Raw genomic sequence first — 22,098 nt, forward strand, 5'->3', positions numbered from 1 at the left:
TGGTTTAGAAAGGTTCTTGGCTTGGCAAGCTTTTATATGTTTGGGATAGATACCCACTGAAAATTAATTCTGTATTTAAAGTAATCATAAAGTAACTCTTCTAGAGCCATAAGTCCCTTTATTTTTAACATAAAAAAATCACTCTAAGTTATCTGATTTGTTGAATTAGGTTTTTATGTATTTGGTTTTCCTAAAGCAAGGTGTACATGAATATTAAGCATCATCTCTTTCTTTTGCTTCTGACCTTAATTCTTTTCTTGTGATCAGTAGAAACTGTGACAAATGTGTTGCCATCACTGTATTATTTTTAATGTAGCTCTGAATTCTAATTATATTTTCCTTTGAAAATTTTTACCCTTCAGTTCTATATAGTTTTCAGCTCTCTCTCATGTGGATGGGCAAAAGTAGAAGGTAAACATATTGGATAGACTTAATGCTCTCAGTTTCTTTTCACTTTTCCTGCTTGCAAATCTGTGTTCCATATAAGCATATATTTTCCCCCTTGCTAATAAAGATACAACATGCTTATAGAATGCTGTATTCTGGGGGGAGCCAAATGGAAAGATGCATCCTGGAAACTGTTAGGTCCTGCCACACCCCTAACCTTGTAGTCCACCCACGGCATGCTTGGTCTCACAACCACTCCCGCCTGCCCTGTACCATCAAGGTCATCCCCATTATGCCTTTTCCCCTTTGTAAGGCAGTGGCCCTACATGTCACTAGGACTCTAAACTAGGTGTGGTTCCATCAGAGTCAGTCACATTCCTACCCACTGCTTTCTCCTATCGGGCTCATTCTCTCCCTTTTCTGATATTTTTCATTGCACACACGTACTCTCTGAGATGCTAGATATTTTACTTATATATCTCATTGTCTCCTTTCCCTCTGTTAGAAGGGAAGCTCTGTGTAGATAGATACGTTTTTGTTTTGCTCCTTACTCCATCTCTCGTTCCTAAAATAATAACACGCAGAGGAATCTTAGTATTTGTTGAAAAAAATGAATAAGTAAATCCCCTGCTGAATATTGCTCCCCTTTGTAAATCTCCCTTAATTTCCCCTTAATCTCTCTAGTGAGAGACTGTGAGAGAGATGGTATATTAGTTAAGACAGTGGTAGCTGCTACGGCAGATAAACCCCCTAATCTCAGTAACTTGGGACAACAATTTACTTCTATAGGACTTCATAAGACGTCTAAAACGAGTGTTCATGTCATCTGGAAGCACTGCTCCCGGCAGTAATTTGGAAATCTAGGCCCTGTCTGTCATTTGGCTCTGCCCTCCTTAACATGGACTTCCGAGGTGACTGTGATAATCTGCATCAAGCCAGGAGAGGGGAAAAACCATGAATCATGGCACAGGGGCTCTATCATCACAGGTCACATTCCATTAGCTGGGACCTCATATACCCCTCCCCTCCCAGGGAAGCTGAGAAATGCAGACCTTCTGTAGGTCCCAAAGGAAAAGGAAAAAGGTTTGGTAAATAGCCAGTCTCTGTCCTAAATGGGAACATCCCATTTATGGTGCTTTGTGGATTAAGACTTGCCTATGGTGTCTCATTGTTATTTCAACGAGATTCCATCCCAAAGAGATCAGGGAAGTGATACCAAAAGCAGCCTCATTGGGGAACCTGCGCAAATTCCTCATGAAAGTGTCTTTAGCAAAGCTTCAGTCTTCTCATTGTCACCTCATTTGGACACTTTTAAAACAGTTTTTAATTCCAGGATGTGACAATCTCAGAATCCAAACTGCAACATTTTCTTGCCTTTCTCATATCGAATACCCAGAACCATTTTTAGTTTTTCTTTTTTTTTTTTTTAATAAATTTTTATTTATTTATTTTTGGCTGCGTTGGGTCTTCATTGCTGTGTGCGGGCTTTCTCTAGTTGGTGGTGAGCAAGGACTACTCTTCGCTGTGGTGCGCGGGCTTCTCATTGCAGTGGCTTCTTTTCTTGCAGAGCACGGGCTCTAGGAGCGTGGGCTTCAGTAGTTGCGGCACACGGGCTTAGTAGCTGTGGCTCGCAGGCTCAGCAGTTGTGGCTTGTGGGCTCTAGAGCGCAGGCTCAGTAGTTGTGGCGCACGGGCTTAGTTGGTCCATGACATGTAGGATCTTCCTGGACCAGGGCCCGAACCTGTGTCCCCTGAATTGGCAGGTGGATTCTTAACCTCTGCGCCACCAGGGAAGCCCCATTTTTAGTTTTTCTGATTTGACTTCATATGTGGCTAAGCAGTGCCAAGCACTTAATTATGAATTTGGGGAGGTGAGAGGATGCTGGACTAAAACTCAAGTTCCCATCGAGTGAATTCTGCTCAGTAACAAACAGCAGCCAGGTTTGGGAAAAGAGCCTGGGGTTTTAAGTTGTCACCCAATATCACACCAAAACAGTCTAGATAATTACTACTTATTTCAAATGCTAATGTTTGTACACTGGAGGAAGTATTTTTAAATGACAGCTTTTTGATGACTATTAAACTATGTGGGAGCAAAATGTTAGAAGATTGTTTATTCAAGCAAATACTAAAAAACATTTTTTAGGCACATTAACCATTGAAAAAAGAGAGGAAATACTTCAAATGAAAAAAGTCACAAATCTAATATTAGATACACATATTTAGTGACTTAAAAATAGTGATTGCCTTAAAGGGCACTGGGCAGTCACCTAAAAGACCAGGCTTTCCTAGAGAAGTAGATTTGGTGATTGATACAGATACCTCCTTGAGTTTTAATTCTGCATGAAAAAAACAGCAATGCCAATTTTGCCTTACATTAGGAATACGTGGTGGTGCCAGATCTGAGATGCATGAGTGTAGAGGCTGGCAACCCATTTCTACACTCCGTCGCGTATCCCTGATACCTCACTGATTTGACAATATGGTGACTCCAGTGAAGCGCTCCTTATGATTTGCCCCTCACGTGCTTTACTTAACAACATTTACGACCCAGAGGATTCAGAGATGAATAAGAGGAGGTCTCTCCTACAGAAGAATGTAGCCTAATGAGAGGCACACACATCACTGAGCAGCTATGATATAAACCAGAGGTTCAGACAGGTGCCTATTCCTCCTGGACTCTGGACTCCTGGAGGGCAAGACAGAGTCATTCTTCTCTTTGTGTCCCTAGAGAGAGGGGCTGCCTGCCCATAGGGGCTGAAGAAATGCTTTTATTTCTCCTGGTACTTTCAAGTAAAAGGGGGTGACAGTAAAGGAGAGTAGAAGCCATTATTCCCAGGCTTGCTGGCATTGGTTAGAATCTTCAGGCTAAAACAGGGTTTTTAGGTTTTAGTTTAGTTTTTTCTTTAAAGATTTTTTTGATGTGGACCATTTTTTTTTTTTTTTTTTTTTTTTTGGTGGTATGCGGGCCTCTCACTGTTGTGGCCTCTCCCGTTGCGGAGCACAGGCTCCGGATGCGCAGGCTCAGCGGCCATGGCTCACGGGCCCAGCCACTTCGTGGCATGTGGGATCTTCCCAGACCGGGACACGAACCCAAGTCCCCTGCATCGGCAGGCGGACTCTCAACCACTGCGCCACCAGGGAAGCCCAATGTGGACCATTTTAAAAGTCTTTATTAAATTCGCTACAATATTGCTTCTGTTTTATGTTTTGGGTTTTGGGCCACGAGGCATGTGGGATCTTAGTTCCCTGACTGGGGATTGAACCCGCACCCCCTGCATTGGCAGGCAAAGTCTTAACCACTGGACTGCCAAGGAAGTCCCCCCCAAACGGGGTTTTTAAACCACAGAAATAATGACATTTGGGATTGGAGAATTCTTTGCTGTGGGGCTGTCTTGTGGATTCTAGGATGTTTAGCAGCATCCATGGCCTCTACCCACTAGGTGCCAGTAGTACCTCCCTGTCTCCTAGTTGGAACAGAATATTTCCAGGGAGGACAGAATTACTCCTGTTTGAGAACCATTCAACTAGGAGCTATATCTTCTCTCCAGGCTCTGCATTTTACTTTCTGCATATTGATTATATTTACTTGCTGTAGGATACACTCAATTTACCCCTTCACCTTAAATATTTAACAATTTTCTCATGTTAAATGTCACCTCAGCTAGTATGGGACATCAAGGCAGGGAGTGTGTCTGCTTTTTTTTTAAAAAAAAGTGTGTGTCTTTTAACTACCATCCTCAGGGAGAATCATACCTTCTGTGGGGGTCACAATAAGAATCAGTAATGAGTGAATGAATGAGGTAGTTGCGAAAATCGTTGCGTGTTCTATTCTGCCCTGTATTCACAGCCTTACAGTGAGACTTTGCATTCCTCCCATAAAGAGGTGGTCTATTTCCCCACCCTTTGAATTTGGCCCGCTTTCATGATTTGCTTTGACCAATGAGATCATAGCAAATGGGATGCAGGAGGAGACTTGAGATGTTCCCTCACATTGGAACATATGAACTCCTGGGGGCCAGCCTGCTGGAGGATGAGAGACCATGTGAAGAGAGGTCCCATCATCCTTGAATGTCCCAGCTGAGACCATTAGAGACCAGCCAGCCCCAGATGACCACCAACTGACCTTTGATGCCTAAGTGAGCCCAGCTCAATTTGCCAATCTACGGAATCATGAGCTAAAGAGATGGTTGTTGTTTTAAACAAATTTGGGGGATTGCATCTTAGATATCGAAAGTTAACAAGTGAATATTTCTTCACATCTTCATTCATTGGAGCTTAGGGCTTTTTGGTGGCGAGTGGATAAGAAGTGGTGCATTAGTTTGCCGGGGCTGCCATAACAAAGTACCATAAGCAGGATGGCTGAAACCAAAGAAATTTGTTGTCTCATAATTCTTGAGGCTAGAAGTCTGAAATCAAGGTGGTCAGCAGGGTTAGTTCCTTCTGAGAGCTGTAAGGGAGGAATCTGTTATAGTTCTCTCCTTTGGCTTTTAGGTAATTACCTTCAGTTTCACATGGCATTCTCCCTGCGTGTGTCTCTGTGTCCATATTTCCCCTCTTTATAAGAACACCAGTCATACTGGATTACAGTCCACTCTAATGACTTCATCTTCACCAGTTACAGGTGCAACTACCTTATTTCCAAGTAAGGTCACATTCTGAGGTTAGGACTTCAGCCTATGAATTTGGGGGGGAGGATACAATTCACTCCATAACAAGTGGGGAGGAAGATGACAGAAAATGAGCCGAAAATGATGCCAAATTGATACTTGTTGAGACTCTTATGTCTTCTAAGGAATTGAACTTTATTAAGGTTTGTGTGGAAAATAGAGGGCCTCCAGAAATCCTTAATGTCAGTGCTAGTATCCTATATCACAATTTTATTATGAAGGAAGTAGAAAAGCATGAGGATTATAGTGGTAAGTGGTTCAGTAAGGAGGCTAATTAAAGTAATTTCTCTTCAGTAAAGACCTGGGTTCACCCTGGAGAGGGACAGAAAAGAGATGAGGTGTTTGTGGGACATTATTGCTATAAATATGCTGTGGCTGTCAGTGGACACCTGATGTTTTATTCAGTTCTGGGCATCACCCTTTAACAGGGTGATAGGCAAGGTGGGGCACACAGGCGAGCATGATCAGCAGGAAAAGAGTCTTGATAACATGTCATACAGCTTAAGCTAGAGAGAGGGAAAACGCACTGAGTCTGATCACTGCTTTCAGCACTTTGAAGGGCTGTCAGGTGGGAGAGGGATTAAATTTGGCCTTATGTGGTCCAACAGAACTAGGACCAATGAGCGTAAACGTCTGACAGACATCTTTCAGCTGTAATATACAAGCTGAAATTCTTTAGTCAGAGCACCCCTAAGAGGTAACAGTTGGGAGATTTCTTCTGGTCCTGAGATTTCAAGTTTTGCTATAGCCAGAGAGAAGAGGAACTCCTTTTTGTTAAGGTCTTTGCAGGGTCTGTGATGTTTATTATGTGACACTTAGGTAAGCAAACAGCTTTCTGTGGCTTACTCTGTGAATGGATTAGACCCAGACTTCAAGCACCTTAGACGGTAAGACATTATTCTAATTGTCAAGTAATCAAATGACATCAAACATCAGTTTTGTGAGTTAGACAAAAGGAAATTAACCTCCCCTCAAATCCACAAGATATCTAAAAGCAGTTCAGTGTTTAAAACTTTGATTTCTTTTCTATTTTGCCCTTGTAGTTTGTCCAACATAATTAACCTCTTATCATATGTTGCCTTATTTTCTAGTCATTTCAGTGTCAGAATTCATAAATGTAGTCTATCATTACATAATGCCAGAATGCATAAAGATTTCGTTCCCTCTAATTGTTCTGTCTATTCTATCCAACTAGATTTTAACTTGCTTTTGAACAAGGACCAAAGACTATATGCTTTTTATTAACATGGCTTAGAAAAGTACTTTCAAGCTAATTTCCATGGTCTAATAAACATCATAAATAAGATAGAACTTGAATATGTTGTTGCTTCATCTCCCAAATTATTTCATAAATAGAGGCGAACAACACAAGTAGGTACATTTATTAGACTAACAAAGTAATAAACCCATCAATAATATTTATAAAGGGTCCTCTCTCTGCCCAGAGGAGTGCTGGTACCATGGGGAAGGGGGAGTGTCCTAAGATTCACTTGCTTTTTAATAGCTCAGAGTCTAGCTTGGCAGGCAGAACTCAGAGATCAGGAACTGAGTTCTCAACTGCATGGCAACATGAAGAGAGATGGCAATAGTAGTTGGGGCTGCTTTTAAAACTAAGTCAGCTGTGAAGGATGGGAAAAACAGAAATACAAAATGCAGATGAGAAGGAGAGAATGTCAAGAATGGGAATCTGTTTGAGCCAAAACCTAGCACTGTGTGTTGAATTGTGTCCTCCCATACCTTTATATATATGAGTCCTAACAACTGGTACCTGTGAATGTGAACTTATTTGGAAATAGCATCTTTGCAAATGTAATCAAGCTAAAAGGAGGTCATACTGGATTAGAGTGGGTTCTAATCCAATGACTAGTGTCCCTGTAAGAAGAGGAAAATTTGGACATAGACACAAACAGGGAAGAATGCCCTGTGATGATGTGATGACAGAGGCAGAGATTGGAGTGCTGTATCAACAAGCCAAGGAAAGCCAGGAATTACAGGAACTATCAGAAGCTGGGGGAGAGGCATGGAGCAGATTCTCCCTCAAGTCCTCAGAAGGAACCAACCCTGCTTATCCCTTCATTTCAGACCTCTAGTCTCTAGAACTCTGAGACAATACATTTCTGTTGTGTTAAACCACCCAGTTTGTGGCATTGTCATGGCAGCCCTAGGAAATGAATACACCAAGAGTCAGAAGAGCAAAGTACATCTGGGGAGACCTAGGTTTGTGAAACAGAGCAGGTGATGGGGAGGAAGGAGCAAGACATGAGTTGAGTTCTGTAAGAACTTTGCAGAAATTATAATCACAGGCAATGTAGTGACTACTTTCCTGTAGCACTGAATATAGGCCAGACACCGTTACAAATGCTTTACATAGGTTATCTCATTTAATTCTCACAACAACCCTTACAGGCAAATATTAATGTTATTCTCATCTTACAGATGAGGAAACTGAGGAAAGACGTTTAAATAACTTTCTCAAAGATACATAGATAGTAAGTGATGGAGTCAGGATTAGGACCTAGAACCCTTGATCTTCTGACCTTACCTGCACTGGAGGTGACCTAAGATGCAGGAATTATGTCTTCCTTTGGGTACAGACACACACTGTAAACCCCTTATTTTCCCTTTCTCAACAGCCTTCTCTTATTAAAAAATTTTTTTCTGATAAAATGTTTAAAACCTATTTTGTTGGTATAACAATTTGTTCTGTAACTGTCTATAAATCAGAACTATTTCCTCTCACCTTCATACATTTTGTTTTCAGAACAATGAAGTAGTTCCTCTCTGTATTAGGTCACACAGTCCCCATAATTTTGCTGATTTCTTTACTCTTCTTGTCCAAGGAGTATGTTAATTGCTTCAGGAGTCATACTTTCCCCAGCATGGTTATAATTAATTGAGAAGACAAGGCCTGGATAACCAAAGCAAAATCACTTTTTGTCATCCATAGTAATTCCCCCCTAAGGATTTTCCCAGTGTTTCTAATTAGAGGAAAATGAGCCAGCACATTAGATACACTCAAATATGATTGCCAAAAGTTTCTTTAAAGTGACCTTACTTCAAGTTTTAATAATATATATATATGTAGTTATATATAGCAATGGTTTTGGCTGCTATCTTATGAATTTAAAGAGAAAAATCAATACGAATGTCATGGTTAATTTAGATGAAACATCATAGGAAAAACTGATTTTCCATAATACTTAATAAAAATATAACACAAATATATTATAAAAATATAGTTTAAAGGATAGTGTATCTAACTTGGGGGAAAAGCCGTAAAACTTATGGATAATAGAGACAAAATTTGCAATGAAAAGGGAGACAATAAGGTTTTTTTTCAAGGAGAAAAGTAGGATGCTATTTAAAATAATTAAGTAGTCCTTCCTTGATTTAAAAATTATTTGTGGGTTTTAGAGTTAATTGAAACAAAACACAAATATTGGACTCTTCTGTTATTTACCTCATAGTTCAGTGTGGCATCAAGGAGCACACACATGTGTAATTTCTAACAACTTAATTTTAATGGCTTATAGATTGCCAAGACTGGGAATAATATCAACAAGTCATTGATACAAAACTTCCCTTGTTTCTTACTTTTTTTTAACATCTTCTTTGGAGTATAATTCCTTTACAGTGTTGTGTTAGTTTCTGCTGTATAACAAAGTGAATCAGCTATATGTATACATATATCCCCATATCCCCTCCCTCTTGTGTCTCCCTCCCACCCTCCCTGTCCCATCCCTCTAGGTGGTCACAAAGCACCAAGCTGATTTCCCTGTGCTATGAGGCTGCTTCCCACTAGCTAGCTACTTTACATTTGGTAGTGTATATATGTCCATGCCACTCTCTCACTTTGTCCCAGCTTACCCTTCCCACTCCCTGTGTCCTCCAGTCCATTCTCTATGAATGCATCTTTATTCCTGTCCTGCCCCTAGGTTCTTCAGAACATTTTTTTTTCTTTTTAGATTCCATATATATGTGTTAGCATACAGTATTTGTTTTTCTCTTTCTGACTTACTTCACTCTGTATGATAGATTCTAGGTCCATCCACCTCACTACAAATAACTCAGTTTCGTTTCTTTTTATGGCTGAGTAATATTCCATTGTATATATGTGGCACGTCTTCTTTATCCATTCATCTGTCAATGGACACTTAGGTTGCTTCCATATCCTGACTATTGTAAATAGAGCTGCAATGAGCATTGTGGTACATGACTCTTTTTGAATTATGGTTTTCTCAGGGTATAGGCCCAGTAGTGGGATTGCTGGGTCACATGGTAGTTCTATTATTAGTTTTTTAAGGAACCTGCATACTGTTCTCCATAGTGGTTGTATCAATTTACATTCCCACCAACAGTGCAAGAAGGTTCCCTTTTCTCCACACCCTCTCCAGCATTTATTGTTTGTAGACTTTTTGATGATGGCCATTCTGACCAGTGTGAGGTGATACCTCATTGTAGTTTTGATTTGCATTTCTCTAATGATTAGTGATGTTGAGCATCCTTTCCTGTGTTTGTTGGCAATCTGTATATCTTCTTTGGAGAAATGTCTGTTGAGGTCTTCTGCCCATTTTTGGATTGAGTTGTTTGTTTTTTTGATATTGAGCTGCATGAGCTGCTTGTATATTTTGGAGATTAATCCTTTGTCAGTTGCTTCATTTGCAAATATTTTCTCCCATTCTGAGGGCTGTATTTCATCTTGTATATGGTTTCCTTTGCTGTGCAAAAGCTTTCAAGTTTCATTAGGTTCCATATGTTTATTTTTGTTTTTATTTCCATTTCTCTAGGAGGTGGGTCAAAAAGGAACTTTCTGTGATTTATGTTATAGAGTGTTCTGCCTATGTTTTCCTCTGAGAGTTTTATAGCGTCTGGCCTTACATTTAGGTCTTTAATCCATTTTGAGTTTATTTTTGTGTATGGTATTAGGGAGTGTGCTAATTTCATTCTTTTACATGTAGCTGTCCAGTTTTCCCAGCACCACTTATTGAAGAGGTTGTCTTTTCTCCATTGTATATACTTGCCTCCTTTATCAAAGATAAGGTGACTATATGTGCTTGGGTTTATCTCTGGGCTTTCTATCCTGTTCCATTGATATATATTTCTGTTTCTGTGCAAGTACCATACTGTCTTGATTACTATAGCTTTGTAGTATAGTCTGAAGTCAGGGAGCCTGATTTCTCCAGTTCCATTTTTCTTAAGATTGCTTTGGCTATTTGGGGGTCTTTTGTGTTTCCATGCAAACTGTGAAATTTTTTGTTCTAGTTCTGTGGAAAATGCCATTGCTAGTTTGATAGGGAATGCATTGAATCTGTAGATTGCTTTGGGCAGTATGGTCATTTTCACAATGCTGATTCTTCTAATCCAAGAACATGGTATATCTCTCCATCTGTTTGTATCATCTTTAATTTCTTTCATCAGTGTCTTATAGTTTTCTGCATACTGGTCTTTTGTCTCCTTAGGTAGGTTTATTCCTAGGTATTTTATTCTTTTTGTTGCAGTGGTAAATGGGAATGTTTCCTTAATATCCCTTTCATATTTTTCATCATTAGTGTATAGGAATGCAAGAGACTTCTGTGCATTAATTTTGTATCCTGCTACTTTACCAAATTCATTGATTAGCTCTAGTAGTTTTCTGGTAGCATCTTTAGGATTCTGTATGTATAGTATCATGCAAAATTCCCTTGTTTCTGTGTCAACTGACTTTCCCGTGAGGTGAGAGGAAAACCCCAGAGGTATAGCCAGAGAAAAATTTTCTTTACTAATTGGCATAGAAAGGTTTTAGTTTGTCAAACCAGCTGTGGGCTTGCCCCATCCATTACCCAGAGGCTGCTCCTCTGCTGGGCCTTGAGAGGAGTGATTGCAGTTGCCCTGTGGGTGGACTACATACACCACATAGGCCAAATTTTCTTGCATCTATTTCAGAAAAAGATAAAGACAGTAGTAACTTATGTTTCAGAAGCTTCAAATAACAGGTTCTATCATATGGCAACTTCTGGATTTATAGGAGAAAATAATCTATTGCTAATTAATTATTTTTAAGCAATACTAATATGCGTTCCTTGCTCATGGTTTAGTATTGGTTGCCAGTTAGCTGTAATAACAGAAAGGATGGATGCTTTAAACCAGAGGATACATGTCTTAATTTTTAAGAGTTATATAAGACACACTGTTAAGGTAGGGGGGAAATTACTTTTTCCTAAATCATAGATTTAAATAATGGTACACCTGAGAATGGAATCATACTCATGACACTTTGGATTTGGGAGGAAGGGGCACAGGTGTGGTATGTGATGGAAAATGTACTGAAAGGAAGAGATTTGGGTTTTATTTTCTAACCCTGCCATAAACTAATCAAAATGTGGGCAAATCATTCTTTATCACATGCTAAGTATTTATCCTGCAGGGTGCTTGAATTTTTCAGCACCTCAGTTTCTCTTTTTATGAGTTTAGAAGAAAATAAGAGGATTAAGCTTTGTTACCTCTGAAGTAGTTCTCAGAGGTAAGAGGTCTGGATTCTTTGAATGTCTGCTTCATACTTTGGCATATACAACATTCTAATTTGAATTCATTTTCTTCTGATCTTCATATATTTTAATAAAATGTCACGTCTTTTTTTTTACAACTTTATTGGAGTATAATTGCTTTACAATGGTGTATTAGTTTCTGCTTTATAACAAAGTGAATTAGTTATACATATACATCTGTTCCCATATCCCTTCCCTCTTGCATCTCCCACCCTCCCTATCCCACCCCTCCAGTTGGTCACAAAGCACCAAGCTGATCTCCTTGTGCTATGTGGCTGCTTCCCACTAGCTATCTACCTTACGTTTGGTAGTGTATATATGTCCATGCCTCTCTCTCACTTTGTCACAGCTTACCCTTCCCCCTCCCCATATCCTCAAGTCCATTCTCAAGTAGGTCTGTGACTTTATTCCTGTTTTACCCCTAGGTTCTTTTTTTTTTTTTTTTTTTTTTTGCTGGACGCGGGCCTCTCACTGTTGAGGCCTCTCCTGTTGCGGAGCACAGGCTCCAGACGTGCAGGCTCAGCGGCCATGGCTCACAGGCCCAGCCACTCCGCAGCCTGTGGGATCTTCCCGTACCGGGGCATGAACCCGTGTCCCCTGCAACGGCAGGCGGACTCTCAACCACTGTGCCACCAGGGAAGCCCTACCCCTAGGTTCTTCATGACATTTTTTTCCCTTAAATTCCATATATATGTGTTAGCATACGGTATTTGTCTTTCTCTTTCTGACTTACTTCACTCTGTATGACAGACTCTAGGTCTATCCACCTCATTACAAATAGCTCAATTTCATTTCTTTTTATGGCTGAGTAATATTCCATTGTATATATGTGCCATATCTTCTTTATCCATTCATCAGATGATGGACACTTAGGTTGTTTCCATCTCTGGGCTATTGTAAATAGAGCTGCAATGAACATTTGTACATGACTCTTTTTGAATTATCGTTTTCTCAGGGTATGTGCCCAGTAGTGGGATTGCTGGGTCATATGGTAGTTCTATTTGTAGTTTTTTAAGGAACCTCCATACTGTTCTCCATAGTGGCTGTACCAATTCACATTCCTACCAGCAGTGCAAGAGTGTTCCCTTTTTTCCACACCCTCTCCAGCATTTATTGTTTCTATATTTTTTGATGATTGCCTCTTTTGGGCCCAAAGAATTGCCTGTCATTCCAGACTCTTGAACTTAAGGCTAGTCTCAGTGCTAAGGCACAAGAGGGCAGCCTTACGGCTCAGTGGCTAAAACCTTCACAGCTCAGGAAAGGGGACACTGGGGCCGGCTCTAGTCAGAATGACTCTGTGAACTGTGTTTTCCATTGTAACAAGATTGTCCAACAAACATTACAGTATCATTTGCTGCAGCAAAGGGCACAAGTGCCATCTGGCCTGAGTAAGCCCCTTCTAGTTCTCAACTTCTGTGACTTTCATTCCTTCTCGACTTCGTAGACCCCTTCACCAAAGCAGTGTAGTGATGCCTTTTAGCTTGTCTACTCCACAGTTGGGCATATCTTTATTTTTCTGTTCAACAAAGTATAGTTTCTTATTCAACTCTTTTGTCAGTAAGAGAAGAATTTCCCCTATGGGAAGCATAATTTCATCTGTATCTGCATTATATGGCTTCATTCTTATGATTAAGAACTTTCTGGATATTTTATCTTACCCAATTCCTAGCTCTACAGAGTTCTGAAACACGTGAATAATATCCCTGAGTTAATTTTAAGGATAGCTCCTGATATAGAGCAACCCAGTAAATGAAGTTTTCTTCTTACTCCCAATCACCAGAGAAAAAGTGGCTCTGACTACAAGATGAATTCCATACCCATCCACGACTTCCTTAGCATCAGAACCCATTGAGAACTGCTCAAACTCTAGAATCTGCCAAGCAATAGGAGGCAATCGGTGACCTTGGCCCTGTTCCAAATTGGAACTGACTCCCCCCACCCCCATCAAAATTTTTTTCCCATCTACAACATTTGCAGTTGGAAAACATGTTTCTGTTTAAATTTTTTTTCTTTAAATGTTAGCACTATGTCTATTTCATATATTGGAGTTTTCCATTTTTCTCTTAAAAAAAAAGACTAGGTTATATAACTTAGTTATATTTAACTTGTTTTTAAAAACATCTTGATTCTACCAGTTAAGAATAAAATACATATAGTGATGAGAAGGTACAATGAAATTGATTTTCCCAATGGCACTATTATCACTTCTGTTTTACTTTAATAAGTCATCAGACATTCAGTGATGTTTAATTCTGTTCCGGACTAGGTTTCCAATTGGTTTTCTGCTTTTCCTGCCTCTCCTTGTTTAAACTCTTCGACTGGTGGTCTCCTTTCTTTAACCCCAAAGAATGTTTCTTTCTTAAGTAGAAAGAAACATCCTGGTATCATCACAAAAGATGATTCAAACTACCACTTGCCTGGGAAATGCTATTTTAAAAGCTTTTCATTTTTTCAGCCTACCCTCTTTGATTTAGCCTCCTGCTTCACCTTCAAAGTTTGTGTTTTTCTCCTCATCTGCTTCTGTGTCAGCACAGAGCTGTCACCAGAATCTGTATCATCATTCTTTTTCCCAGCCCATGTGTCTGGGTCTGACCTCTGCTTCCCTCATGTCTTGGTCTTTGTTAAGCATTTCAGGATCAAATTAAATTTCATGACAGCAGCCCTCTGGTATTTAAAGAAAAAAACCTACCTGGTTAGGAGGTATATAGTTTTGAGCAACATTTCAACTTGACAGAAATCCATATATGATTTATGTAGCACATTATTTCCCTGTGAAGAAAATAGCATCTCTTTATAATCATTAAATAATTTACCACTACGAGTGACCCTTAGAGAGGAATAATAGAATCACTGTGTTGAGAGAACTCATCAAAGTCCACCTACCTTCTGTCTTTTGGGTGGGACTGCTGTCCTTGGAGAGAGAGTCCATTTTTAAACAGTTCTAGGGGAGGGAGTTTCCAGATCCTTCCTGTCAACATGTTTCAATGTATCATGTTAAGTTGGTCTTCAGCAGAGGAGGGCATATTCCGTGTGCCTTTCTGTACTAGATGTAAGTTTAGGAAATGAGAAATAAATAGGCACACAAGTGGAAATTTGTATCATGGGATTTGGTTGGTTGTTGTAATAACTGTGACCATGAAACAGACCTTTCCCGTAATTAACTGTTCTTATTACACACAGTTCTCAAGAAAGCAAATGGGGGAAGATTTATATGCAAGGCTGCTATCTTAGGTAAAGTAAAAAGAAAATGAAAATACCTTGGTGGACTGACAGTGATTCAATACCAGAAAAAGAACGGTCATTTTCCATTGTTACTACCATCATTATTTCTGTATGTCTTCCTCTCTACCCCCTACCCCTGCTTCTCCAAAGTCATTATCTTTTATTCTGTCCCTTGTTTTATTTCCTCCAGCTGAGTTCCAACTTGATGTTTTTGAAATTCAACAGGAATATTTTTTATACTTGTTTCTCTGTCTGGAATGTTCTTCACTAACACCTGTAGTTGGCTTCTTTACCTTACTCAAGTTTTTTACTCAGTGGTCACTTTCGCAGTGAGGCCTTTCTTAAGAACTCTAACCAAAATCACATTCATCCCTGCCACACATACACATACCTCTTATGCCACTCCTGGCTTAATTATTCTTTTTAATACTTATCACAGTCTAACATACCATGTAATATATTCATTTATCATGTTAATTGTCTTTTTTCTTCTCTAGATTGTAAGCTCCACCACAGCGGGTGTTTCTGTCTACTAGGCATTTCCCTTTTAATGTTCATAATCCATTTCAGGAAAACACATGTGAAAATGTTAACTGGAAACCTATTTCCCATTATTACAAGTGGTGGGAAAACATGTGATGCATTATTTGAAAACCCAAGACCCATAACCAATTTCCCAACATGTAACTAAAACATTTATATAAAAGTAAAAGACTATCATGGAAGAATGTAAAATGCAGGAAAAAAATCCTTTTCTGTGCTTCCGACAGATAATCTAATTGTTAACAAACAGTTGCCTTATATGCGGGAGCGCCTCACATTTTAGGGCAAGAGGTACCCCAGACACACATCTCCTGGGTTGATACCGATTGTCAAAATATTGACATGGGATTTTGATGTTTTATAGTGGCTTTCACAATATAACTTGTAACCATGCACAATACTTTGTGAAAAACTTGTATTTGAGTTTTAGAAAAATATTTCCTAAATATTGATTCTAAAAATATTTTATTGAAAGATATTTTCTATGAAGTTTGGATATCAAAAGTTCCACCCAGAAAACGTGAACCAGGGAAACATTATGAGAGGGGGGCCAGGATTTTGTTCACTGCTCTCTCCACAGTTCTTAGAACCACGTTTAACACATTGTTAAGTGCACAATAAATATTTGATGAATGAGGTAAGAACATTTCGTTTACTCGGCTCTGGTGTCTAAAACACATGGCCATGATGCAGACCCCAACTGTGAATCTGTATAAAGTCCACTCTGCAAGTCTCTGGGAGACAAGATTGTGCCAGGAAGGAAGTGGACCCTAAAGACCTGGGCTCTGCTAACCACAGCTTTGTTGGTGAGCTATGACCCCATGGCGAGTGACAGCTTTCTGGAATCCAGTTTCTCCCTCTGTATAAAAGTACGGAGTAGAACTTCAACATCCTTAAGGTCCATTGCAATTTAAACATGTTACCATCTGTAAAATAGAAACCAAGATATTACTTCCTTGACAGGGCTTTGAGTGGATTAAATGAAGATTGTATTTAAGTCACATAGCACATGGTTAGTGCCCAATAAATGGTAGCTACTGTTATTATTTTCATTGTGTTTAATCTGTGCATAATGTTGATTTAATTTTTAGTTTTAGCTACTGTTGTGCTGAGAATGCAGTCAAGTGGTATCTGTGTAGTGTTAGGGAAGATTATTTTTGCCAACTGTTTACAAATAGAATGAATGTATCCACATGCATTTGGTTGTTGTAAGATTATTTTGTAAATTATTTTAAAGAAGACATAAACCCTCAGACTTTGGAAACTCCTATTGGACCTTCAGTAGAATTATGAATGCTATTGGTTTATCCATTTTTGTATGTCTCCTGCCCTTCATTAGTATGAATAATTAAGCATGAACCGTACAGAATTTTCAAACAAGAAAACTCTTTTATCTTGGGGCACTTCTTGTTTCAATCCTGTTTCCTTTTATTTTGCATCTCTTTTGCAGAGGGTTACTTTTCTTTTTCTCTCCTACCTCTCACTTTCCAAATTTAGATTTTAATTCTCTTAGGTTGGAAAAAGTATATTTCTAGGTAGGACTGATGATATGAGTGCTTTAACCTTTTCATACTTTATTACAGTGAGAGATATGACAGTAGCAAAGAATAACTACATGAAGCAGACTCTCAGAGCTTTTTAAAGCATTATTTTGGAAAAATCCAAAAGGATTGAGGATGGAGGGGAGAGGCTTGAAATTACTATACACACCAATAAGCATGTGTTACTTTGATACTCAGGAAGAAAGTTTTTAAAATGCAAAACAAAACAAAACAAAACCCCACTGTGAAAACAAAAATTTTTTTCATTTATGGAAAAACAGGGAAAATTTCAAAGTTTCAGCTCTTAAGCGTCATCTCCTCATCCCCACCCCACTGTCTTGATCACTGGACTTGACCAACTTATCACCTGATTTCAGACTAAGGTGATTTCCTTCAAATCTTGGGCTTGTTTTATGAGAGGACCAATAAATGAGCATGTGTAACGAGAAAATTATTCTTTATTTCCTGGAAAATATGACTGTGCTTGTGATAGTATAGATTTATACTGTGCTAGCATTATTGAAGATCATTCCAAGGCGGGGAGAAGAAGGGAGGGATAACTTAATAAATCATAAAAAACTTGAGAGTTTGAAATAGCTAGTAACCTGGAATTGACTGTGTACATATGTGTTTGCATAAATGTTGATACTGCCATTCTTGATGATACTGTACATTATTGTACAGCATTTTGAAATGAAGTTCAAAGAAGCATGCAAAAGTGTTGTGGACATTACTTATACTGCACCTCCCATTAATAATGAGGGAGAAATAGGTATGTTGGGGAGCACTTTGTCAAGTGTCCAGGGTGTGGTCATTTATTTAGCTGAGGAATTGTCACTGCTCCCTGTTTTACAAATGATGGGGGGAGCTAGAGAGGCCCTTTGCACAGGAAACTAAGGCACTATGTCATCTAATGCACAGGTTGGTGACCTATGGGCTGCAGGCCAAATCTGGACTGCCACCTATTTTGGCATGGCCTGTAAACCATCCTAATGGTTTTTATCTTTACAAGTGATTCAGGGGGAAAAATAAATTCATAAAAGAGTAATATTCCATGACATGTGAAAATTATGTGAAATTCACATTTCAACATCCAAAAATAAATTTTTATTGGAGCACAAGGGTGCTCATTTGTTTATGTATTATCTGTGGCTGATTCGCAGTACAACGGCAGAGCTGAGCAGTTGCCACAAGGAATGAACTGTTTGGCCCTCAAACCCTAAAACATTTACTGTTTGGTACTTCATGGACAAAGTTTGCTGATACCTAGTTAAAGGCATACGCAGCCTTTGAAATAGAGTCTAGGAGGCTAGGGATTTGCTTTGCTTTACTTGACTCTTCCCATTTAGAATTCTCCAGGTGCCAGAATTCATTCTAGTCTTTGTCAGGAGGAATTTAAGGAGCTATAACTCAGCAAGAAGTTAACCTTGCTGTTGACGTTACAGATCTTCTACCATGATTATAGTAAAAGGGCTCCACCCTACCTGTTTCTTGTGATCAAATCTCTACCTTTTGACTGCAGTTTGAGTACCTGGGATTCTGGTTTTATTGCAGCGGACTTGAGACCTTGTCATGGGACCCTGCTGTCATCCTTCTACCCAACCCCCTGAGCCTGCTGTTTTGTCTCGCTTATATTAATCTTTCTTAAAACCTTAATATATCCCCTCTATTCATTCTGGTGATTGCTCCATGCAGCCTGCTGTCAGACTGCCCTAAATCAGCCTGATTTCCTTCTAGAGTTTTAGATGATTGGCCTGAGGTCAGTTTTCTTAGTCATTAACTTCCTGACTTTCCTCTACTCCCACTTCAGATGACCGTTCCTAGTTCTGCGAATATACTTCTTTAACATAGATATCCAAGACTTGTTTATGATGATTTGGGGTCATTAAAGCTGATAAATTGCTGTGAGCCTTTTGGGAAAGATGGCCCTTGTTGACCTTATCATCAAGGGCACGTGAGATGAGGGTGAGTCCCAACTCCCCAGGCCAGTCCTCAGAGTGGCAGGCACAGATGCAGAAGAGAAGACTCGAGGTCTTCACTCAGTGAAAGGACTGAGAGATTGAAGTCCTTCCAGACTTGGCTGTGGGCCAGTCAGATCTTTCTTAGACTGGAAACTTGAGTGGTTTTGACCAGTCTCCACTTGCCAGGATCCACAAAGATGGAAGTAACCATCAAAAAGAAACCAGGACAGATTATACCTTAAGCTGCTTCAATCAAGTCAGTTTGTGCTTTTAATTAAGTTATTAATTAAAGATAAGAAATGTGTGCTCTGTAAACCTGACTTTTGGGCCATTTCTAGGAGTTTACATGTGTAACCTCACCCTACAGTAGAAGGAAGAGTTACATATACTCAAGTTTGTGTTCTGGCTCTACCAATGTGAGCCTGAGAAATTTACTTTCACTCCCTAATCCTCAGTTTTCTTATCTGTAAAATAGGTGGCACTTGCTTCTCTGTGAACATTAATGGAATATCATATGTAAAATGAATAACACATAATAGACACTAAATAAATGTTAATTCTTATTAGTAAAACTGTAACTTTGTCTGCTTCATGGAACCAAGAGGAAGATGGATTTTTCTCCACCTGAGTCAGAATAATAGGGCAAGCAGTCTTCCCTACTGGCTTTGTATAGTTGCGGTAGTGAGAAATTTACATCATAGCCCTGAGAAGAGCTGGGAAATTTGGGGTGAATGGTGAAGGTAGAAGGAGGAGAATCAGGAACTGCTGATTCAGCTGGAGTTTCAATTACTTGAATTTATCTATGAGCCTCTGACATAAGGGTGCCTCAGTTATTTAAAATGAGATTAAAAGTGAAAGGAGTGGTATCTGGCAATATATGTACAAGGAAAATGAATTCTGCCTTTAAAATGACCTTAAAGCTCTGGCTAATGATCAGATCCAGTTTGTTAACAGATGGGTTGAATACACGCAGGTTGTGAAGAGACCAAGGGGAGTAGGTCACAGAAATACAACTATCAAAATTAGGCAATAAACCAGAAAAGGCTGCTCTTCGTTAGGGTTTAAATTGAACCAGAGGACTTAAGTGGCAATATCATCCCCGTCTGCATGGCATGGTCTCTGAGTCACTGCTGTCATGTGACTCTAAAGGACTGACTGTGCTCATCTGAGACTGAAGAAGATTGCCCTGGACACACAGAGCCTCAGAGCGCACCTTCCTGGTCCTAAGTGTCTGGTCAGTAACACTGTGTATTGTGGTTGTAAATTTCTCGTTCAGTATCCTTGAAGGGCATAAGGAGTTAACCTTGGTTCACCTGGATTAAGTGTGCTTTCCTTAGTAAGGGTCTTTCAAACCCAGAGTTTTTAGATAAGATATAAAGTAAATCAGGTCTCTGCTATTCATACTTTTATGTTAAATATAGGAGTAAATTTCACTCTCACTGGAACAACCTGGGGGGACAAACCCTTAATATTCCAATTTGAGACTTTCAATTGCTTTTAAACAACTGATGCTGATTTGGAAGTTCTAAAAGATGTTTAAAAGAACTGGGCTGGGCTTCCCTGGTGGTGCAGTGGTTGAGAGCCCGCCTGCCGATGCAGGGGACACGGGTTCGTGCCCTGGTCTGGGAAGATCCCACATGCCGCGGAGCGGCTGGGCCCGTGAGCCATGGCCGCTGAGCCTGCGCGTCCGGAGCCTGTGCTCCGCCATGGGAGAAGCCGCAACAGTGAGAGGCCCGCGTACCGCAAAAAAAAAAAAAAAAGAACTGGGCTATTTGTATGGGTGTTATATTAGTTACAAAACATTTTTTCAGGTGTTTAAAAATGGAACAGAAAAAAATGAAAGTGCATATTATATTAACAAATGATATTTAATTATGTAAGGACACTTATTTAAATAAACTAATGAATGGTACTCATTGTCAAAATAGAATTTAAACGGTTGATTCAGCCTTTCAGCAAATTATTTAATGAATATTTACTATGAATTGAGGAATCTTTTAAGATTTGGACATACAGAAGGGAACAAAACAAACCATTGTTTTACAGGAGCTTAACTTCTAGTCAGTAGAACAAGACACAGTTACATTAATGAGTATATAATAGGTCAGGCAGACTTAAGTGCTTTGAAGGCAGCAAAAGGCCAGATAAGAATGGAGAGCAGAAGAGGAGGTGTGTGGGGAAGGCTGTGGGCTATATTATACAGGGTGGTCAGGGAAGGCTTCATTGATAAAATGATGTTTGATCAGAGACCTGGTAAAGATGAAAGAATGAGCCGTGGACATTTGTAGGAAATAGTGTTTCTGAAAAGGAGCAGCAAACACAAGAGAATGTGTTTGAGAAGCAACAAGGAGGCCAGTGCTCTGGAGAAGAGTGAAGGTAAGGTGAAGGATGTTTGGCTATCAAGGTGTTGCAGAGGCCCAGACCACATAAACCCATGTAGCTGATTGAAAGGAATTTGTATTTTTACCAAGTGAAATGGGGAGCCACTGGAGGATTTTGAATAATGGAGGGGCATTACTTGACTTTTGTTTTAGAAAGATGGCTCTGGCTGCAGTGTCTCCACTGTAGGGGAACAAAACCAGGAGAAAGACCAATTAGGAGGCTGTGGCAGGAACCCAGGTGAGAGAGGTCAGTAGCTTCCGACAGTGTAGTAGTCATGGAGGTGTCCAGGTGATACACATATTTCTAAGATATGGTCAGCAAGATTTGTGGAAGGATTAAATGTGGGATTTGAGGAAAGAAGCAGAGCGACAAATGATCCAAATTCTTCTGCTTCCATGTATGCCAGGGTAAGAACCGACCACATGATCCGACTGCAAATAAAACAACTCTAAGAGCTGGAAGTAATGCAAAAAGCAAATCTCTGAAGCTACTAGAGAGTGAACAGAGTAGATAGACTTGAGTGAGGAATGCATGTCCTCTTGGAGGAGGCAGATGATTAACTGTATCACTAAACTCCCTCTCCATGGCTTATAGTCTAGAGCTAAGTGTCCTCTGAGTGACACAGCGACCATTTATAGTGACACATACAGTGTACCACATAGGGTGGCACCAGGGGCTCAGGTGGAAAAATTCCCTTTCTGGCTTGGGGAACCAAAAAAGTGAAGCTGAAAAACCATGAATGCTGAAGAGTGTGGAGAATCCCAGAAAGTAAAGAGCTGGACTATCTCCAAATGCTGCCTACTTACATGTGAATAATACATGTGCAGAACAGACTTGGAGCAGCTCAGATAAAAACAAAAAAAATCGAA

Source organism: Mesoplodon densirostris, chromosome 12 (assembly GCF_025265405.1).
Source record: "Mesoplodon densirostris isolate mMesDen1 chromosome 12, mMesDen1 primary haplotype, whole genome shotgun sequence".
Classification (NCBI taxonomy): Eukaryota; Metazoa; Chordata; class Mammalia; order Artiodactyla; family Ziphiidae; genus Mesoplodon; species Mesoplodon densirostris.